General features: G+C 40.4%; 1 protein-coding gene across 3 annotated transcripts in view; it reads left to right on the plus strand.

The window, feature by feature from the left end:
- The window catches only part of NFAT (NFAT nuclear factor), a 211,785-nt gene that overhangs the window by 76,002 nt on the left and 112,174 nt on the right, over positions 1-23,609 (plus strand). The window lies entirely within an intron of this gene.

Here is a 23,609-nt window from a genome sequence, read left to right on the forward strand (position 1 = left end):
CGTAAGAGGAGCCGTTGCGCAGTTACGCACCAAAGCTACGCAATATTCATAATGCATGGCCGATGCTTCCGCGCGCAAATTGCAAGGAAGCATCAGAGTCTTTATCAAAGCAAGGAAAAGCTAAATATAAACAAGCCAGTTGATAAAATCCCCCCTCATCACGTGTGTGTACTGGCGGGTTGGCTTCGGCGAAGTTGAATATTGCTAGCATCCTAGTGTGCAAGGGTTAGATGGAACGACTTCTCACTGGAAAAAAAAAAAACACATTGGATCTAGAGTCCAGACTCTTGAAAACATTGACAAGAAAAAGGACTCTTGATTCAATCAGATTGAAGCTTAAATCAAAAGGAAATCCGCTCAAATTAAGAGGCTTGGTTCTTGATTTAAGCATAAATCTGATTGAATCAAGAGTATTTTTTCTTGTCGATGTTTTTAAGAGTCTGGACTTTAGATCCAATGTGTTTTTTTTTCCAGTGCTCTTACGAAAAGTTCACGTATGCCGTTATAGTATCATTTTTGAAGCGGGAGGCTTACAAAAGCACATATTTATCACGCAAATTATGAAATTATGAATGTATTTTAGACTTATCCCATGCGCTCATCGTGACTTTTTGGCCATTTTCTCTATGAAACAACTCCTCTTTTTGCTCCAGCTGAAGTTTGCAACATAAAGTTTTATTTTCTAATAGCTCGTTTCCCGCCGCGCCGCACATTATGGTTCCAGGGCCCGATCTAGGTGGCATTAATTAGAATATCACTGATGATGACATGTTAGATATGTTTCTAGGGGTTCTTTGGGTCGCTAATTACGAATTTGAAGTCAATTTGACTGTATCATTTAGCATAAGGTGGTGAATTTGCATTTAGCTTGAAATTTCATACTTAATACTAATTTAATAATATTTTAACATGGCTGAATTCCTGGACTGATATATTTTTCAACCTTTTTTGATTTATCATCAAAAACTATCGATGAATTTACGAGGATTTGTCCTCTAATTACTTTGTCTATAATTCAAAAAATACATTTAAATTCATTATACGCGGCAATTTAAACATACGTAACATAAATATTTTACCTGCACAAGAAGTATATTCACTCAATGAAGGAAAGCAGAAACCAAAATTAATAAGAAAGTATTTTGAAAGAAAAATGATTACTGTCTGTAAGAGTAGGAAAATATTCATCGGTACAATATTTTGCTGCGCATCAAAAAGAGTGAGGTGTCACACTTGCTTTTTTTTCTTTTTTAAACAAAGTTGTGAGCTGGCGATGATTTCAGAGCCTTACAAACCGGAGAGAATAAAAACACGAAGAAATCATGAACCAAGAAAGAAATAAGCACTCGTTGTTAAGTTAGAGGACATTTACTCATACAATCACGGAATAATGCGCGAGGAGTGCAGTAAGCTCATTTCCTGTGGAACAGTGCTATGTCTATGGGCCTCTCTAAAGGTACAGAAAATGTGAAAAACAATTATCTAAACGATTGAGAGGATTTAAGAATCCACGTGTTCTGTATTTTGAGCCATAATTGTAAAATTTCTAGTCAAAAAACGGGAACTGTCTTTAGTCTATGGGCTTCTCTACAGGTATAGACAAGGTGAAAAATAATCATCCCAATGATTGTGAGGATTTGAGAACTCACATGATGTGCAAAAAATGCAGTCCTCAAAGATCTGGAGTCTGCAGTAGTGCAGTAAGCTCCTCAGTGTGTCAATTTTCTTCATTTCTCGAAGGCCGGTTTTGGAAATTCAAAGTGCGCTAACCTCCAGGGACGCAAGTATGCGCAGAATTTTTTGGCTCCGAAATCAAATGTAGGGTCAGCACTAACTACTACAGTCGGTCTGCACGTGTGCGAACCTACGCAGGGCCTTTATTTTGAGTCATAATTGTAGAATTTCCAGTCAAAAAACCGGAGCTGTGGTAAGTCTATGAGCTTCTCTAGAGGTATAGACAAAGTAAAAAATAATCATCTTAACGATTATGAAGACTTGAGAACCCACATGACCTGTAAAAAATGCAGTATTCATATTCCCAAGGATCTGAGGTCTGCAGTAAGCTCCTTAGTGTGTCAATTTTTTATTTCTTGAAAGCCGGTTTTGGAAATTCAAAGTGCCCTAACCCCCAGACACGCAAGTATGCGCAGAATTTTATTGCACTAAAATCAAGTTTAGGGTTAGTACTAACTACTACAGTAGGTCTGTATGCGTGCGAACCGGCGCAAGACATTCATCTAGAGCCATTTTTGTAAAAATTTGCTTGGAATTAGTAGAAAATAACGCTTTGTCTAACGGCTTGTCTAGATGTATAGACACGTTTTTGAAAGATAATAAGAACGTATAAACCTTTGACATGCCTTATATTTTTGATACACCATAACAGAACACTTCACATTTGCATCTATTTCTGTGTGATGAACTTCAAATCATAGGACCTGACAGTAAACGCAGAAAACTGGTGCGAGTCCGCCCAAAAGTACCTCGCGGCCTCACCTTTAGGTGCTTATCATTTCCTTATTAGTGATCCAATCTTCATGATATTTGGCCAAGTTACTCTCGAGAGTATGCACTATCAATCTGTGGTGTGAAATTTTAATTTTTCCAAAATTCATTTTTTCGAATTAATGCCACCTAGATCGGGTCTGGGAACCAATGTGCGCCGCCTCGAGTTCCTGGCCAACTGGCCACTGGATCAGGGCCTCGACTGCCGAAGTTGAAAGCTCATCGAATTCGGGTTCATCTCTGCCTCCATCACGCTTGGCTCTCGTCAAACAAACGAGCCCTGATTAAGACCCAGATACTCCGCGGTCCTGCATCCGAAATTCCAATCGCAGGAGAGCACGTAGTATTCGTGGTATCTCATTAGGGGGGGGGGGGGGGGGCTCATAGTTTTTACTTGCGCAATTCCAAGTCCCGGCAACGAAAGAACTTAATCATACGAACCAATCTCGAGCGGGTGCGTGTCGTGGTCGAACAACAGGCAACTCTTCAACAGGACCCCCCCCCCCCCCCCAATCCTCATCCAAAGGGCATTGCTGCCGAATTGCAGAGTTTCCCGGAAGGATTTGAAGCATGTTTACTAGGACCTTAGGGAGATACCGCGGGTGACCCCCTATATCACTTTTGAATTGTATACCCTCCACTTTTTTATGTTTATCCCGAAAGTTCCATAAAACCTAAGATGGCTGAACCCACCAGTAGTTGATCATCCAGCCGCCATGTACTGTTCTTGTAAACTAAAGTTCTGCGCGTATAACCAGAGACTCAAAGTTTCATGAACCTTCATAAAATGAAATTTCTCAATGAAATTTCGTGAACTTGCTAACAGCCTCTAACGTGGATTCATATCACGAAACGCAGTGAATAAGTAAAATCTTTATTTTGAAATATTGGGGGAAAATACCACCATTCAAATTTCGAAGTTTCCTAACGAATTCTCGGATAATCGTTGTGGGTTGCATACGAAGCCCGGGAAACCCCATGAAGTTTCATGTAAAATGTAATTACACTTTGGAGCCGTCCATGAAGCACGTAACGAACTTTTTCGGCATTTTTGACCCCCCTCCTTCCCCCTTTAAACGCGCTTGTGGCGAGGTCCCTATCCTATAATACGCGAAATCCAAATGGCGTAACGCTCTCCTCAACCCCCGCCCCTCCTAGAGCGTTACGTCATTTTCAGCAAAACGAAATTTCATGTAAAATATCTAGAAATTCAATTCCGGATACTTTTCATTTTGCATATCTGGGTATGACCGACAATGCCTCCTCAGTGTGCCGATTTTCTGTTTGTTTATCCTGGGAATAATTCAATCGGCACCACCGCACAGTGGAGCGGCTCCAGTAGAGAGGTCGGACATGAAATTTCCAACTAAAACTGCAAATTTTAATGGTTAATCCTTCATATCGTCAATTTTGAGGGGTGCTTTTAGAAGAGTATTGTACGAGGAACACCAATGGAAACACTTTTAGGACCTCAAAGTTTTGTTTAAACGGAGTTTTGAGCGCTCAAAATTTCCGAATTTTGTCCGACCTCTCCTACTGACTCGATCCACTGTGCGCTGCCGAAGATTGCGCAAGCCGCAAGCGTCCACCCGAGGGCCCATCCTCGCCGCGGACGGTCCTTCGGCTTCGGCCGGGCACCGCTCTCGGGCATCCGCTTCGCGCTCCTCTGAATCTTTTATCACCATTTTATTTTATGCGGGCGTTATGTAACATCGTGAGACTTTTCTAAAAATAGAAAACAGGTCTATAAAGAACCACGAATCCTCGGCGGTAGTCCTCAGCCTCGCTCCTCGCCAAATAGCCCCGAACGCGCATCCGACGCCGCGCTGACTCCGAATCGACACTCCTAAAAGTAACAGTGGTGTGGCGTGTTTTGCGATACATCGATTGATCTGGCATTTACTCCACGGAAAAGGATCGATAAACAGGGTGTTCGCAACGCACACTCATCTCGCCACTTCAGCAACACTTTCGGTCGGAAGAGGATATTTTTAGTATATTGACCATGTTTCGTATAAAATATAATTTAGAAGATGTTCATAGATGATCATGGTTTTCTGGGTTGCCACAGTCAGGAAATAGAGGGAAGACCTGGAAATGCTAGGGAAAATGACGAAAATGTCAGGGAAAAATCGTTAAGTCATTTTTGTTTGCTTCTTAGAATGGGTTTGCAGTGATGCCGGCGGTCTGGAAAACCGGGAAAGTCAGGGAATTCAAAGGAAAAGTCAAGGAATTTACCGAGGAGCGTTTAGCAGAAGTGAGTGTAATTCAAAGGGTAAAATCAATGAAAGTGGAAGTTTTATTCAAATCTCAGGGAAGTCAGGGAATCCGGAAATTGGGGAGTCAGGTATAGCAAAAATAGTCAGGAAAAAGTCAGGGAATTTGAAGATGAAGAAATTATGACTGTTCAAACAACTTTTGCCTGAAAACGATTGCTAATTATATATTTTTATCCATCTGACATATCTTCAATTGTCAGGGAATTTCACCAAAATGTGTCAGAGAAATCAGGGAAATGTCAGGAGATTTAAATTTCTAAACTCTGTAGCAACCCTGACGGTGCTTCGATGAGAACATGCGTGATACAATTATTTTAACTCCCGAGAAGCGCGAATTGCATACTCAATCAGCTGAGGGGGAACTTCGTTTTTCACCCGTATTTTCACCAATTTTGACTTTGATGTATCGTCTTGTTAAAAAAATCGAGTTCATCTTAGAGCTTTTAATGTCTTATGAGCTACCAACATGTCTTATGAACTCTAAGTTTTTGTTCCTATGGCATTTGGAGTTCTAAGAACGTAGGACACCTGTTAGCATGCTGAAAACCATTTTGAGATACTTACAAAATGTTTTGAGCAATATTTTTAGAAATGTTTGAAAAATATTTCACTCCCGATTGATACTCTATGGAAAGGGAAAACGTCATGATCATCACTCGACGTTTTTTTCTCAGCGAGGCAGAACACAGAACACTCAAAAGGTCGACGGTTCTCTAATGAATTCGTCGGCGAGGCTCAGGTGATGCTGTGCGCTTTCCTTCCCATTTTCAATAAAACCCGACATCCGCCAGATGCAAATCACATGTCGACGCCGTTATCCGGCCCCGTGAAAAACGAACTGGATCAGTATTGAAAGAGAAGCGCGTGATGTCATTCAGGTTCCTTATCCATCGGAAAAGCCAGAAAGAGCAGAGAATTTCATCGTGCGGGAATTTTTCAAGAAACTCAAGGAAGTTCGGGGGAAACCCTGAGTAGAAGGGAATTTTGGCTTTTCATAGATTCCTTCTCTCTTGTAGAAATTTGAAGCTTTGGTAGTGAGAATGGTTTTAATGCTAAATTCAGTGTTTACCATCCTCATGCGAACACTGAAAAAAAAAAATACATTGGATCTAGAGTCCAGACTCTTGAAAACATCGACAAGTAAAAATACTCTTGATTCAATCGGATTTTTGCTTGAATCAAAACGAAATCCGCTTAAATTAAGAGGCTTGGTTCTTGATTTAAGCTAGATTCTGATTGAATCAAGAGTACTTTTTCTTGTCGATGTTTTTAAGAGTCTGGACTCTAGAATTAACGTGTTCTTTTTTTTCCAGTGCACGGAAGAAATATTTCGGAAAAACACAGAGAAAATAGAAAACATTTGGGCTCTCCTTCTTGCAAAGTAAAGAATCCCCCTGATTTCATGGTTCATTATAAATACGTTACAATAAAGTTGTTCTAATCAGAATTATCGTCGCTCAATATCAAGAGGTTATCTTTACATATACATACGTTCTTCGCTGTATTGTGTACTTTGTATCTCAATGAAAGATCTATCTATTCTCGCTTAAATGATTGGCCTCAGTAGTTAAAGAATTTGCTATTGATTTTTTTTAAAAAAAAAGCGCTGGCTTTTCTTTGGTATATTCCTCCATCATAAGACCTTATTTGGGTCTAAAAATTGGAGTCTTCAAATCGAAAACAAGGATTATTTCCTGTTGTGCTGTGTCATTCATCTGATGTTCGGCGACGCTCTTTTGATTCTAAGGCAACCGCTCCCCGGAAACTCTTACAAGTGCTTTTACAAGCTACTTAATCACGTTGAAAAATATTATCAATGCCGACATCCATGTTATCTCTAGGGTTCCAGGGATATCTGCTAAACAATGTTCTTAGTGCTTTTGATCGAAGTTTTGCCCTCACAGCAAACAGTTTCTGCAACATTAACAGAAAAGTCTATGGAACCCTTCAAGACATCCAGTGCTCTGTGACCATCGGCACTGATTATTTTTTTGCGTGTGACCCGACCGAATGACGCAAAACGGGCATGAGGCAGGAGGTGTTCGACGTTTCGCGAAGAACTTGAACAACAATATCCACGGCCCCTTCGGCAAGAGCCAGGATTATGACCCCTCACCCTCCCCCTCGGCCAGGATTTATAAACTTTTCCACTCGAACGACGTTGTTTTTTTTAATGGGGTACTGCACTCCAGATCGAGCGAAAGATTCGACCAAAGCTCTCGCGGAAACCCAGAAAGCGGGTTTCCCCTGACTCCCCGGATCGGAACGCGACGACACTTCGGTCAACGGTCTTGGAAAGTGTTTCCATTTTAAAGCGGAGCCACTATTCTCGGACAGTTTTTATGGTATTATGCTAGGTGTTCGCACCTATTTGGGTTTCCCTCTGAATCCCAATTTTTCCATTCCGACCGGACGATGAGCCAAACACCTCATTCTATTGAATTTTTTTAGCACGAGATGACTTTATTTTCCCGAAGGAACTTGGACGGTTAGGAGGAATCCAATAGACTTTCTGTGGATCAGCTAGGAACTTTCAGCCACTCCGTCGGATAGATCCGAGTAGATGTTGAATATGAAATGCATTACTCTCCGAAGTATATTTCGTCCCCAGCAGACTGATTATTGAAATGGGCCTGTTGCATGCAAGAGATACAGCCGTGCGAATAGACTTTTTAGTGGTTAAATGACACGAAAATTACGATGGTCACATTAAAAAAGTCTGAAATACACTCCTTACTGCGCAATTTGTGTTGTTAGGAACGCGCTTTTTCAAATTTCCCGCGTCTGGGGGCAGTTTTCTAACGGAAACAATTAACGGCAACTCGCGGCTATTTCCGGTCAACTAAAACTGACAACATAACCTAAAAATCGGAGCTCGTGACATCGTGAAATAAAATGTAGAAGGATTGCGTTGGATATTTAAAAGTTGATCGATTTGATACCGCATAAAGCGTATATGGACCACTATAGGAGATCACGTTGGGTTTGTAAACAAACTGAAGGAAAAAATAACAACAACAACAACGACTCGGCATCTTCCGGAAATCACCGAGCCCGCCGTTTGCTCGTTTCCGGTGATTAGAAAACTGCCCTCAGACGCGGGAAATTTAAAAAAGCGCGTTCCTAACAACGCAAATTGCGCAGTAAGGAGTGTATTTCAGACTTTTTTAATGTGACCATCGTAATTTTCGTGTCATTTAACCTCTAAAAAGTCTATTCGCGTGGCTGTATCTCTTGCATGCAACAGGCCCATTGACAGCGAAAAATGACAAAAAGAAAATTGAGCGACCCTATTGGTCGAAATGATTAGTTCCTCTAGACCAGTGGGGAAAATTACGGACTCACTTTACGGATGGGGTCCCTCGTGGGTTGTCGTTACTTAGTCTATCACTAATACCTCATTTGTCTATTGTAACCGCCCGCTTCCATTGTTAGGATCGCACCATTTTCATTCTGTTTCCTCTGTCCATTGCTTTGTCTATCAACTTCAATAATCAGCTCGCTGATGTGCCTTTGTAAACTTCGAGGAAAGCAGACATGGGAGTAGCTAAGATATACCCACGCACGGAAAATACTGTTATGTCCACTGTCATGCCTATACCTCGCTCTGATAGGTTCACCAGTTACAAGCCTTTCATAGGACTCTCAGACCGTTATGTACACAATATGTAGAGGAATTTGTATTTTCCCGGAGAAAATGAATGATACCCACACGTATAAAGTCATTCGCGCTCAAAATATTTGTTGAATGCATTCAGAAAACGCGTTTCACAAGTTCTTAACATGTACAAAACTCTTGAGTTGAGACTCTGAGATGACTGTAGCGCCTTGATGCAACTATTCGTGTTCCAGGGACGTGCGTGTTGCGTGTTCAAAATTGAAGGCGTTTTCACTTTTCTCACTCCAGCTGGCCGCCCAGTTCACGGATTGGATAACGGGGATGGCCAGTCCGCGTACGGGGTGATTATTTTGGTAACGGGGCGTAACATTATGATACAGATACGTGGGTCATGGGACCTATCCAGTATCCACATAACGCCGTGTAATTGAACCGATTATATTTCAAATCACGTAAGCGTCAAAATAGCGAATGCGAGAAAAACAAGAAAAACAGTTTTATTCGCTTTTTTGACTATCTTCGAATTCCAAAAAATGTATGTTCTCTTAGGAGGCTATTTTGATAAACCAGGCGTGATTGATCATACCAGTAAAAACAAAGAAAAACCACGCCTCTACCACCAAAATATAGATTGGCGCTTACGTGATTTCGATAATAATCGGCTCAATTGAGCCAACCGCCAAGTTGATTTTCTCCGAAATTATAATCTTCATAGGCATTGTAGGTTTTCGCAGGGCAGTCACGTAGGTGTGTACTTGTTAATACATCATAGGAAAAGCTTCGCAAGAAATCAAACGGTGCGATGCAGTGCCACGCCATACAAGCACGTCTACGAGACGAGATGCTTTGTAAGTTCGCGACAACTGATCGTGCCCTTGCGTGCTTGCCAAATTTCATGTAGTCACGATGTATACGACTAACAATAAGTGTATGCTGCGAATGTATCCGCCGAAGGCCAACCTTGTCAGATCATGCATTTTTTCAAGCACCGAAACCATATACCTATACCAATGTAGCGTTTTCTTTCGGAACCTTAAAATTAGATTCTTCGACTCAGGTCAACCAAACTCGTTTTATCACAATTTTTTCCTCCGCCGGCGACTTGAGTCCCTTCTCTTTCACGTTCGATGTATGGGAATTCACTTATTTGGATACTTAATTTGAACCAAGTTTTTTTTTAGTAAACAAGTTCATGTATCTAGATACTTAATCTGACGAAAGTTTTTTTTAGTAAACAAGGGGTGTGCTTGTTCGTACAAAGAAGACATAGGGAGTACAAGCTATCCTCTTGGTTGAAATAGGTGGTTATGTTATAGACTGAGTGAGAAAATGATGGAATGCATGGTCTCTCGTGAGTTGCCGTTAGTTAGTCTATTCTATTACCTACCTCCTTTGTCTAATGTAACCACACGCTTCCGCCATGGAATCCCTGCATATCCTTTTTGTCTTCTTCATTTATAGCTTTGTCTACCAATTTCAAAAATCAGCCCGCTGCACTTAATTAAAATCACAATAATCATTTCAAAACAAAGAATTTTCCTGATGAAAAATGAAACAAAAATTCCAAGGCAAACCGCCCCTAGTTTTCCAGAAAAATTTGGTTCCTCTCTTCTAAATTCGATTCATTTCTTACTCTCACTGGAAAAAACACATTGGATCTAGAATCCAGACTCTTAAAAACGTCGACAAGAAAAAATACTCTTGATTCAATCAGAATCTAGCTTAAATCAAGAACCAAGCCTCTTAATTTAAGCGGATTTCGTTTTGATTCAAGCAATAATCCAATTGAATCAAGAGTATTTTTTCTTGTCAATGTTTTCAAGATGAGAAAATGATGGAATGCATGGTCTCTCGTGAGTTGCCGTTAGTTAGTCTATTACCTACCTCCTTTGTCTAATGTAACCACACGCTTCCGCCAATGGAATCCCTGCATATCCTTTTTGTCTTCTTCATTTATAGCTTTGTCTACCAATTTCAAAAATCAGCCCGCTGCACTTAATTAAAATCACAATAATCATTTCAAAACAAAGAATTTTCCTGATGAAAAATGAAACAAAAATTCCAAGGCAAACCGCCCCCTAGTTTTCCAGAAAAATTTGGTTCCTCTCTTCTAAATTCGATTCATTTCTTACTCTCACTGGAAAAAAACACATTGGATCTAGAATCCAGACTCTTAAAAACGTCGACAAGAAAAAATACTCTTGATTCAATCAGAATCTAGCTTAAATCAAGAACCAAGCCTCTTAATTTAAGCGGATTTCGTTTTGATTCAAGCAATAATCCAATTGAATCAAGAGTATTTTTTCTTGTCAATGTTTTCAAGAGTCTGGACTCTAGATCCAATGTGTTTTTTTTTTTTTCTTTCTTTTTCTTTTTTTTTTTCTCTCCAGTGTACTCTGTCTTGTGCGGTTCATTGAAGGTATAATAAGCCAACAGTCCGTCCGTAAAAGTTGCAGCTCGCTCGTCGTCAGCTGGCGCGCGCCAACTCGACCCACTGTATCCAAGGCGCGGCTGCTATGTTTGTGTGCGTTGTGTCGGTGTATGTCTGTGTAGTCGCGAGCATGCTCGCTGCACAGGGCAAAGTCCAATAGGAGGAAAACAAGGGAAATACGCACCACCGGCTATTCACCTATGCACATCATCCGAGTCAGACCTACTTAGTTTGGCACCCGCTTCACGCTTCACCCGACTCCAATCACAATGCACACGACTGCAACGAGCACACTGCACTCGACGGATTTGCATTCCGCAAGTGTCCCGTCGTGTAATGCTTGATTTTTCCTCAATCGTATCCGGCATTTATTGCCCCGTCGAGATCGACGAGAGATCCCTCCACGATGCAACTCTCGCTGCATCTGCCCTATCGATCCCTTCCTCCGTTGATTCGTCGGGGGACGAACACGAAATGGACCGAGTTCATCAGACAAAAATCAACCCACATTTTTGAAAAAATTGAGATGAGAATGTTTTAGAGTTCCTCTAGTCGCATACTTTCTTCTGCAAAAACTCAAAGTCGAAAAAAAATATTAGTTTGTGAACTTGAGGGGTTAAAGTTTACTTTTCACATTGAGTCTTATGTCGGAATTGACAGAACGATTGACAACAATTGACAGAATGACCCCTAATCATGGATTTGGCACCAGACATTGCTTCATGAACAATAATATTGTAACAACTAGGGAGAGTAAATTAATGAAAAATCAAGCGATAACGTTTTTCAACACCTTGACCAGCGAATTGAAAGTAATGTACAGGGAAAGTTCCGTCAACATATTCCTTAACCAATTGAAAATAAAACTCAAAAATAAAGCCTATAATATAGTCTGAAAGAATTTTTCGAAGAACCTGTATAATTTCATTTTGCTTAAACTGTTGTAATTGTTGTATAAATTGTAAATTTGACTTGTGCCAGAGCTTTTTACTGTAGGATGTGCATCAGTAAATTCTATCTATTCTATCCTATTCTAGGAATTGAACTTCAAACGCGGCGTGCTTTGCGATACATCGATTGTCACGCCATTTAAACCCATGGAAAAGGAGCAATAAACAGGGTGTTCGCAGCGAACACTTTAATAATCGATTCTGCACCGTAGGTTTAAATGGCATAACAATCGATATATCGCAATTCATGCCACGCTACTAACCATGATTCGCGACAGAGGAGTGCGACTGTATCGGCAGGATGAATATTTCAGGACGCCATTTGAGCTTTCTCGGCGATACGCGTTTAAACAGTCCTGTCCTGAGCTCAAAATACGCGAAGTTGAACTTGTTTTTTCGTGGCTCAGTAGCGTCCAAAATGCCTGGAAAATTCCTGTGAGCCAAGTGCACTTTCTACATCCACTTTACAAAAATGCAAGAATTAAAAATTACTCAACATACTCAATGAGCTCTTTCAGCAATTTACATATCAGTATTATATCAGTCACAATATTCAAATTCTCGCTGATTTTAGAACCAGATTCTAACAGCGCAATGTAGCGGTTTTTTCCAGGCCTAGTGTTGAAAATCTCAAAAAAAAAATTGAGGATTTTTCAAAGAGTTCCTATCAATGAAATCTAAGACTTTTTCAATTACCCAATGACACTTCCTCGAGAATTTTATGGACTTTTAAGAGAAGTGGTGAAGGGGAAGAGTTAATAAATCATTCATATCTGGGGGATGATTGTTGAAATTGATAGACAAAGCGATGGACAAAGAAGACATAGGAAGTATGGAGCGATCCAGCTGGTTGAAATGGGTGATGGGTGGTTCCTGTAGACCAAGGGTAAGAAAGATTGACTGACTATATAGATGGTCTCGTGGGTTGCCGTTAGTTAGTCTATTACCTACCTCCTTTGTCCATTGCAACCATCCGCTTCTACCAATAGGATCCCTCCATAACTCTTTTGTCTTCTTTTTCTATAGATTTGTCTATTAATTTCAACAATCAGCCCGCTGGTGTTGACAGAGGTAAACGGCTTTCTCAAGACCTATGATATCAAGTGTGCTTGAATTGAAAATCTAGAGGAATCGATTTGGAACCTTCATTGGCTTTCGATCGACGTTATCTAACGTTTTGAAGGTCCCTTTTCTAAAAAAAATAACATGCATCCTCCGAACCGCTTTGGAAAAACTATATACTTAACTTACTATAAACTTATAAAGTAGACCACCTCTACTAAAAACTACCATCATCCTCTTTTTTTTCTATTCAATGAGGAAATTACACAAATTGATCAATATTGAAATGCAATGGGTTCTTGGTTGTTAGATTTGTTACACTGACGCTGCGGGAGAAATGATAAAACGTGGAAGTATAAATGGACCACATTTTGCAAGTAGGAACTAAAATTTCTGGTTCATTTTAGAAACAATATATGTGCCATTGATTTTCCTATACGGATAGATGTTTTTATGTGCGAGTCGGAAATTGTAGATCCTTATTGCAAAATTCAGTTCAAATGACTCTTGGTGCTGGACACAACGCGCAAGAGCACCATCTGGCCCGCGAGTTATTTTTCTTCAGAATCCCCACACACCGACAAGAATGTAGACTTTAAAATCGTGTATGATATTGCAAAAGTTTCTTTTTGAGGAGGCTTTAAAAGTTTTTGATGTATAGGTAAACGAAAATCTGCCAATGGTTCGCTTTTAGATTCTTGTGAAAACTCGCCTGCGCACGCCCATCGCTTCGACACAAACAAGAAATACTCAATTTTTGTAATTAACTCCTTTGTTCGTCAAAATTATCCAGCAAGATTTCGAACCATCGCTGGTCCGAGTACACGATTAAGAACTCAAGTCAAGCACCGATATTGAAGGAGGTGTGAGCGGTTATATTCTACATAATTCAAACCCGATCATTAAATATGCACGGATACATGTTATGTGGGTTTATTTGGCCGGTTTTTAAACTGCTTAATTTGTTCCTACGCAAATGGCATATCAGATCGAGTCTTGCATCTCTGCAATTTCAAAGGATTAAGAGCTTCAGCCATAAAAACAAGATTTACGCGGATCTGACCTTGGTTGACCTGATCCCTGTCTGGATTCGAGCGGGGCAATGCTCGTATGCGTTGACTGAAAAACGCGTTACTTATTCATCGCTGAAAACACTGTTTGTTTCGAGGTTAGAGACCTTGCAACGATGTCTGCATTTTTTCATGTCTACTGACGTCTTTCACTCGGTGCACGCCGAAATTAACTTCAATGAATATATCAATTGTTTATTTATTCGCTTACTCATGAACGTTTACGACACAACAGAATCGTTTGTGCGGTAAAAAAATGTTAAGCTAGGATCACTCGAGGTACAAACAAACATCTCATGCGGTAAAACCGCTTAGGGTTGGGGCGAGAACGAGCGAAAAATCTTTTAGAAAAATTGAGAGAGTAACCTCTCGGCGAGTATTAAGATCGAGAAAAAATCACCCCATATACAGGTGCAAAAAAAAACATGCTTGACCTTCGGAGAATTTTCTTACTCGAACGAAAAAGTAGTCAGAAAAGTGCAGACACGACTTGTGGGAGCTGTCGAAATTATTGAAGAAAAATTTTAATCTTAAAATTCCATAACAGTCATTGGTGAAAAATGGAATGTTTGAAAATCCGATTTTTATGACCTATTATCATGCATGGTCCACCTTTAAGTTTTAATGAAATCCAATCCAGTGTCCACACACGTCTCAATAATAACAGGTCGCGTTTGTTGCGAATGACTCATTCCTAGTTCCTCGAATTGTCGATTGATTTTTATAACTACTGCAAGGGGCTGATATTCGCACGCTTTTTGATATTTTTTTGTGGTCTTCTGTTTACCTGTTTTGTTTATTCTTAGCAGAAAATTAAATGTCAAACCTCTGGGGAAACACCTTATACCTTGGTGAGAAGAAAGTCTGCCACAGCTAAAAGAAAATGAGCACATTTTACCCAACAGTAAATTTTCAGCATACATTATGTTTACCTCAGGATCTGAATTCACGGTTCAATGCTGTTGCTCTAAGTTAAATCTTGGAAAATGGAACCCGAAATATAGGGACACTCACGAGAGATCCAGCTTGTGTCTTTGAATGATTTTCTTTCTATAGGTACCTACAATGACATTCTCCCAAGTTTCATATAGGTAGCCTGAAACGTCTTATCAGGGTGATTTTTTACCCCATCTGTGCCGATGTTTCTTCGTCGAGGAAACATGCGAATTTTTCCGTACAGTATTTATTGCTGATTCAGTGATTCACACGAAAGAACTCAATGATGCACACACTGATGAGAAAAGGCGATTAGAGTTTATTTAAAATTAAAGAGGATTTACTCGCCAGGAAGTATCTGTAAAAAATGAAAATTGGACGATCCCTGTTACTTTTATTTTATGAGATAAAGTATTTCTAAACCGTTTTCTTGACTCGAATTATGTAAAGCTATGCTTAGCCACCATCAATATGATACCCAAAACCAAAGCAAGGAATCAGCACGAGCCCGAAAAAAAAGTGCTGGTTACCAGTTCACGAATTACCCTCTGCATTTAAAATCTTAGCAGATGACTCTGAGAAATTTAAAATTGAATAAAAAATACCTCCTTTGAAGTTATGTACATAAGAAGTGACTTCTCTAACATTGAAAATTTTAAAACTCGACGTAAATGTTCCGGTCAATTGGATTGCATTTTGCAAAAAGGAACCACTAGCATTGCAATGATGCTGAGGTTGTGCAACATCATCCTTCGCAATAAAATTGCGGAAATCGTGAAAAACTATGAAATTTAGATGGTAATTTTTGTCTTAAATTTACAGTCTTTAGCGAGTAAAATAGGAACTATTAAGGGATAATCGGGTTTTTCCTCCAAGACAAAAGAAGTTGCACAATCTTAGCAACATTGCAATGCTAGTGGTTCCTTTTTGCAAAATGCGATCCAATTGTCAGAGAATTAATAAGTGGAAAAAAAAATTACATAATAATTTTAGCACAGCAAATGGTAGTTTCCTTGTTTATCAAGTCAGGTTATTGACAGTACATGCTCCCTTGGAGAGCCATTCTTCACTTTTACTAATGACATCTAAAGATCCTGAGGACGATAAAAAATTGATCCTGTGATCAACCGTCAGTTTGAAACGAAACTAGCGCCTTGTTAGGAGGGAATAGACGGCGCTGTAAATATCAACCTGCAACCTGCCACCTGCCCCGCGTGACCTTTCGTCAATAAAATTTAGTCATTCTCGAGGCTTCTGCCTCGAACCTGTGACTGAATTTTGAAGCGACAACTGCCGCATTTTGTTAGAGTTTCAGGAACGCTTAAATTAAAAACTGTTTGCGAAAAAGAAGAAACAAACCCGGGAATGCCAGGCCTTGTCAAGGTCGGACTGGCTGCGTCGCTGCGTCACTATTATTGACAGGACCGCCGTTGCCAGGTCGCAGAGTAATTTCGCAATTCTTTCCACCTGATAAAAAGTTAAATATTTTTGAACAGTTTTTTTTTAAATATTGCCCACAGAATTTTAAAAATCCTCTCCAAAAATATTTCTAGATTTTTTTTTCTTCTATTACAAAAGGGTTATTTTTTTAATACTGTTTGGTTATTTTAAAACTATTTTGGACGAAACTTCAACAGAATTGTTTTTTTTTTTTTCATTTAAAAAAAAAAAAAATTCTGAAAGTATTTCTGCCTTAAAAAGGTGAAAAAAGGAATGTTCTTAAGGCTATATGGACGTATTTATGTTAAAAGGAACTATGTTGCGAACAAACCCTACGCGCATAGTTCCTTTTAGCATAAAAACGTCTATATTTTGTATGAAATATTGCCAATTTTTAAAAATGTCTTTCCCTTCCGGGACAGTGGAATGACAGCAAACAAGTGCAAAAATGGGTCCTTTTCACCTACGGGCACTTACTGGTTAAAATTTGAAGTATATCGCGATCTTATACCCGGAATGCATTGTGCCAAAGCTGAGGATTCACCTATGTAACCGTTGCTGATCGTCGTAATTTAACTATATAAATAAATAAATAACTAATTATTCTATTTTTATATGATTATGTATTTGGGAACCGATCCGATTCTTACGGTGCAAAACCAGGGCAGCCGCAGGAGCCAGGTTACAAGAGAGGCCCGCCTTGGCTGTGGCATTGCGCAGTGCGTTGTGGGTTAAGTTATAGTTCTTTATGTGTTTGGTTTTTTATTTGTTTGTTTGCTCTTCACTTGTCAAAACTCGGATGATTTACGGGTGTAAACGGTCGCTCCGACACTGTCATAGCCACTCATCGACTGTCGTTCGGTCGCGACTGAGGCTCATCCTTCGTGTCCTCCATCCAGTGGCGTAGCGTGCTTTGCGAGATATCGATTGATCTGTCATTGAAACCTTTGAACAAAGATCGATAAATAGGATGTTTGCAATGGTCACCTTGATAATCGATTTTTTACGATAGCCTCAAACGGGGAATCGATAATCGATCATTCACGCCTCCCGGCTGCCTTCATTCCAGGTATGAGGCGAGGCAGGCTTTTGGTGAACTTTTAATTCTGCGTCAAAGTTTACGATGATGCGAAAGCTAGAAATCTAGTTTCAACCAAGGAAGGGATTATCCATGTATAAAGCCAGATGATTTCTCTGCTTTTGTCTCTTGTCCTCGCGTCAAGCACTTGTTAGATAGAATATCTTTGTATAGAGAGGGTATGGACAATTGAGAATCCATTTCTAACTGACAATGCCGGGCGCTAGGGTTGCATTGCTGGTGGCACCCTATAGTATCAGCGCGTTGCATGCTTTTACTGGAACAATGAACGTGATTCTGTCTCCGTTGGTAGGTATAGTTCACATGGATCTCGCCTTCAATTTAGCTGCATACGCTAATATTTAAGAGGAAAAAAAAAGAAGAAAAAAACACTAATTTCCACGCTCCATTTAAGCCTCGATTGAACCGATTAAGTATATATGTTGTTAATCTATTGATATGAATCTTCCATCTGATATTCGCCTTCAGATTTGCTACATAGGCAACAAACGCACCTGAGAGCTAGAATAGTTGTCTATTCGAAAAGCACACTTATTCATTTTTACAAGATTCAAATGATTCGGTTCAGTATTTCAGTGTTGTATTTTTTGCACACAGTTAGGCGTCTCCCTGGTAAAAATTGGCGATAAAAGCTGCGTTTCAAAATACCATAGGAATTCTTATAGCCGGCTAAAGAAAGCTACAGAAAATCATATAGCTGGCTGTAGAAAGTGGAAAAAATCATACGGCCGGGCTACACGAAGCGATAAAAAATTAAACAGCCGGGCTACAGTTCCTGTCGCCGGGCTTTACACTTTATCGCCTGGCTGTTGCTTTTTCGCCATCGATTATAAAAGGCTATAAGAAATTGTGAAGAAATTCGTGTGCTCTGGAAATCATTAAGTTTGATACGGAACCACCTTGATATTTACAAAACACACGTTATATTTTCCTTTAATACATATGTTTTTTCATCAATCAAAACGAGAATAATCCATACAGGATGTGCAAACATTTCAAAATCATGAGTTGAATAACGCTGACTCCGCCGGATTAAATATTAGAGCCTAACACAAAGCGGAGGGGCGACGCACTGGCGCCTACAAACCTAACAGGGATACTCCACGCATTGTGCAACGCGTGAAGTATCCCTGTTAGGTTTGTAGGCGCCAATGCGTGTTTCGCGCTGGCTACCCGCCTGCCGCACCGCAGTGAGCCACCGCGCTTGAAGCAACTATTTTACACCAGTGGTATTACACAGTATCATACGAAACTGAAGGCGCTCTAATATATTAAGAATGGCAGGCATCCATCAAAAGTATGGAGCTTGCTTCGCAAAATAAATCAAGATACTACGGCCCAAAAAGAGAGCAGTGGTCCAAAAACTCACCAAGTCCTAGCATCCGTAATCAGTGACGTTCAGCATACACTTTATCGCCTGGCTGTGAGTTGCTTAATCGCCATCGGCTATAAAAGGCTATAAGAAATTGTGTAGCCGGCTATAGAAGCTATTGGAAATCTTACAGCCGGCCGTAGGTCTATAATAATTTGGAACACAGATTCTACTGCCAATTTTTACCAGGGCTTACTTTCAACTCGGAACCGATATGTGATACAATGTACATGAGGAATCGATTGAGAACCAAACGAACTAGACGGGAAACTGGAGAGATGAACCAACTTTTAGTAACGAGCGAAACAAACATAAATTATTTCGGAGTTGGCTTAATTGCTGAGAGAAAACGCTGTCTCTTTCGGGGGCGACCAACTTGTCGCTTTAGATTATGCTGCAAAGCGCGCCCCTGTGCTTTCAGCTCCCATCAAGAACGCAATCTTTCAGTAGTGATGTCACAAGACTAATCGATATTCCGCAGTCGGAACCTCAAAATGAACATCGGAGAGTTCATAGAGTGATTCAGTGGCTGCGTAGTTCGAATGTTAACAGTTGCACAACTTCGTTGTATTTTCGCAAGGGTGGGCGAATGCGTCCAGAAGTGTTTCTAGCAATTAAGCGCTTGCATGCGTCGGGGATTTGCGGTCTAAGTACCTAAAAAAATTAGCGAGAAACACGATGGTGCCACTGTTTTCTAAGAAACGAACTTTCAAGCTCAAACGAAGCTCTCAAAGCCGAGAAAGTAACTGAGGAGATCACCCACTCTAGCCGAGAGTCCAACTCCTATCCAGCCAAACTCTTCTTGCCACAACAAATTACAAGCAAAAACCTTGGCAGGCTTACCATGGCTTCAGCCTGAAAGTCCCCCAACAAAATGACAATTCTGCTAATGTTTTTCTCGCGATTTGTGCATTAAGAGTTTGAATGGATGTAAAGGTGGATTCTCTCTCAGTCTTTTGTGGGCAATTCCATCCATCACTGCCTTAATGTTAAGAATTTTTTTTTTTAGCTTAGGAGTTGGATCAATGAAGAATAAAATAAAAATCAATTTAAAAAAACCTCTAAATTCTCGTGACTCCCCCATCGACAAGTAACGAATGAACTGCAACTCCAAAACGTGTTTGTTGACATTTGAACTCGCAGATCGTGTTTTCGCTGTATAATATTGTTTGGGAGTGAATGTAAATTTTCTACCTTCCCTCCGACTTATTCCGCTGTGCTAAGGGAGATCGCCGTACGGGAATTCGAACGTTGCCAAATTTCCTCCGATGAAACATTTATTTTTTTGAAGAGTTGTAGATAAGTTTTCTTCAAATTTACAGATACCTCAGGTAAAATTGCAAATGAAATTCTTTGCAAAATTGGAAGAAAAGTTTCCACAAGTTTTCTAGCAAAATCGGGAATTTTAGGGAACTAATTAAGGGAATTTAGACAACTTTAGGCTGCTCTCCTTTACAGTGGCGAGACGAGAGCGATCGATCATCGATATCACTCGATTTAAAGCTATTGTAAAGAATCGATTGTTAAGGTGTTCGTTGCGAACACCTTAACAACTATCGATCCTTTTCCATAGGTTTAAATGGCAGATCAATCGATACATCGCAAAGCACGCCACGCCACTGCTTCTTTAGCACATCAATACTGCGCAGCAAAGAGCGACCGAAAGAGATACACAGGTGGACCAAAGGCTCCTTAATTTATAATTCTAGGAGGCGCACACTGCCGTGCTAAGGAAGAACGCCGTATGAACATTCCAGAGATGCCAAATTTCCTTCAATAAAATGTTCATTTTTAAGGAAAAATATTCACATTTTTCCTTGAAATTTTCAGAGACTTCAGGTAAAATTGCGAACAAAATTATCTGAAAAATTGGAAGGAAAATATCCCTAAGTTTACCAGGAAATTCAGGTTTTATCAAAGGAAATTTGGCAACGCCTGAAGGTTCATACGGCGTTTTTCCTTACCTCGGCAGCACAGAAAGGACCAACTCGGACTCGGATGAACACGCTCGAGAAAAAAATATTCAGGAGACCCAACAGAAGATTCGCAGATCGCGGCCGCGGGTGGACAGAATGTTTACGTTTCTCAGGCGGAAGTCAGCGCTCTCGGTCACGCGCGGCGCGCGCGTCGAGCGCCTAATCGAACGTCGAAAGGACGTAACTCGAAAACAACGTGAGCTCTGGAAAGCATGGATTTAAACGTACAACACGGCTCATCCTGTAATGACGTCACGTCCTTACTCCGACTGAGCCATGTTTTGCTTTGTGGTTAGTGGTTATTTCACCGAGCTCCCGCCAAATTTATTCAGCGGACCAGTTAATTTGAGGACCTTTTGTCGGATTCCAGTTTGTTTGTACCGGAGTTATCGGGTTTATTTCGGTCCGCGATGTGATCTCGCGAAGGAGGTCTCCATTTGCATCTGACCGTGAGTGGGTGAGAACTTTCGACTCGGGCCTGGGGTCGGCCCATTCATTATCATCGAATTGCTCTCCGATCTGCGCGCCCGATGAGTGAGGATGGTCAGGGATACACGGAGAGCCAACCGGGGAACGTTGTTAATTTATTTTGCCGCCAGAAAGTGAGGGAAAAGCACACATTTTTAACTGCATCGAATGTATCACGTTTTAACTGCAAAAAAAATTTACGGTCCATATAGACATACCGTCCGTTTATCAAAAAAGTTTGACAAATGATGATACAGCAACAATTTCTATCAATAACTAGGTGTCACCAATCTCTACCCGCTTTACAAGAAAGGGTAAAACCGCTTACAATCTTTTACCTGGTGGCGCTCAATGAAAGATGTTAGAGAGCTTTAGAGAATAAATCCGATGGACTTAATCCAAATAAACCTAAACTGCATTTCATGTTCCCCAATTCAGGGCCGGATTTACTTACTTGCCGCCCATGGGCCGCCTGTATTTTGCCACCCCGTTCTCATTCGTTTTGAAACATTAATTTAAACCCCCACGTGAACGTGCCGGAGGGGGAGGGATGCATAAGACGCGTTTACTCGTGTTGGACACATTTTTTGCGAAAGCCCCGTCAACACTACTAGCAAAAGTTCACGGAACTTGGCGCTAAAGTTAAGTTCCGTAAACCTATCTCTGTGTGGACAAGGCCTTCCATTCATATGAAATGAACGAAAAAATTATGGAAGAACAAACATAAATGTGGCTTAATAATTTTAACTTCCGCCGTCGCGCCGCCCTGACCGCACTGTGTTCTGCGGAATGCGTAAAGTGTTCCTCCAGTCTAGTATGCGCTATGCGGTTCACGCCGACCGCTGCTGCACGCACTGTGTTTGACGCAATGCGTGAAGTATTCATGCAGTCTTGTAGGCGCTATGCGCTTCACGCCGCCCGCTGCTGACCCGCAGCGATCGTACTGTCTTTGACGCAATGCGTGAAGTATTCACGCAGTCTTGTAGGCGCTACTATGTGTTACATGCCGACTGCCGCGCCGCGCGGAGGGCTTCTCCTTTTCATCTCAAGTTCTCGTCATCATTGCTCTCTGCGCCGCGCCGTTCCAGGCCGAATTCCGTGTTCGGTTTCTCTCTTAGGTCTCAATTCGACTAATTAAATCTTTGCAAAGGAGGGTCCTACATGTATCTGACCGTGAGGGAGAACTGGTTTTTTTTTTTTTAAAAAATGTTTCCTTGGCCTTGATTGGATCTAACAGGAAGGAGATTCGTTACATTTTGGATGTAAAAAGTTTTAGGGGTAGTTTTGAGCTCAATTATCAATAAATTTCTTTTCTATCAAAATTGAATCAGCGAGAACGAAAAAACACCAACTCGGTAACTCGAAAATGCTCGACTTCCATTAAAGACAGTTAATTTACATAAAGGTCATTTAAGTTAGTGCATCTATTCCAACTTGGACCTTTAAAGTGTCCATGAGTACTTGTCTTTCGGTAGTAGAACTCTTTTTCTTAAACTGACATCTTCACCTACTGTGCAGTTTTATGTGTGTCTTAATTATTTTCATTTTTCCGAGTTGGTGTGTTTTCGTTCTCTTTGATTCAATTTCAAAGTTGAGGAAATATATTTTGGTGTGTAAAAAGACTTTGAACTTCATTTCTATGGATCTAATGAAGAAATGAAACTTCAAGTCCTCTCTTTTCGGTTCGATCTTGATGCTATGTTTGGTTCATTTGTGACTGTCATCATGAGGACTGGTGAGTGAGGATGGTCAGGGATAAATCAAGAACTAATCAGAAAATAACGTCCAACCGTTACTTTTGCCACTAAAAATAATAATTCATTCGTTTTTCTTTGAGTTTAATCGATTCACTCTTTTTTTGGATTACATCATCACGCCCATGTTGCTTTATTTTTTCATTTAGGTAGAAAAAATTGTCCTCCATCGCCCCTCCCTTCACTCAGAGACCTACTCTTAAATGCACACCCTCAAAAAAATGTTCAACTTCATGCGCTCTACTAATCTCAAAGCCTAGTTTGTTCTTTTGTTTTTATTCCCCCTCTGCATCGCCCTATCAGTTCAATATCTCCCTACTTTCTCTTCCTCCCTTTTGATTTCCACTGAATTATTCTCATTGTCAGTCATATTGAAGTTGAAAAGAAGTTCCTTTCTCGAATTTTTGCACCCTTCTGTTACGCTCTTTTTCCTTAATTTTTCCTCCTTTTTTCTTTCAGTGCGCCTCCAAAACTTCTACTATCCCTTACTCATTCTCTATTCTTTCCAAGAAGAAGAAAAAAATAAATATTTTCCTCTTTTGCAATAGATTTATAAATAGCCAATGTTACTAGAGCGCGGCTCAAAATTGAATGTATTTTACCTTGGCGTTAACTAATGGCTTGTGCTGCTCAATTTTAGATTATACA

Source organism: Bemisia tabaci, chromosome 7 (genome assembly GCF_918797505.1).
Source record: "Bemisia tabaci chromosome 7, PGI_BMITA_v3".
Taxonomy (NCBI): Eukaryota; Metazoa; Arthropoda; class Insecta; order Hemiptera; family Aleyrodidae; genus Bemisia; species Bemisia tabaci.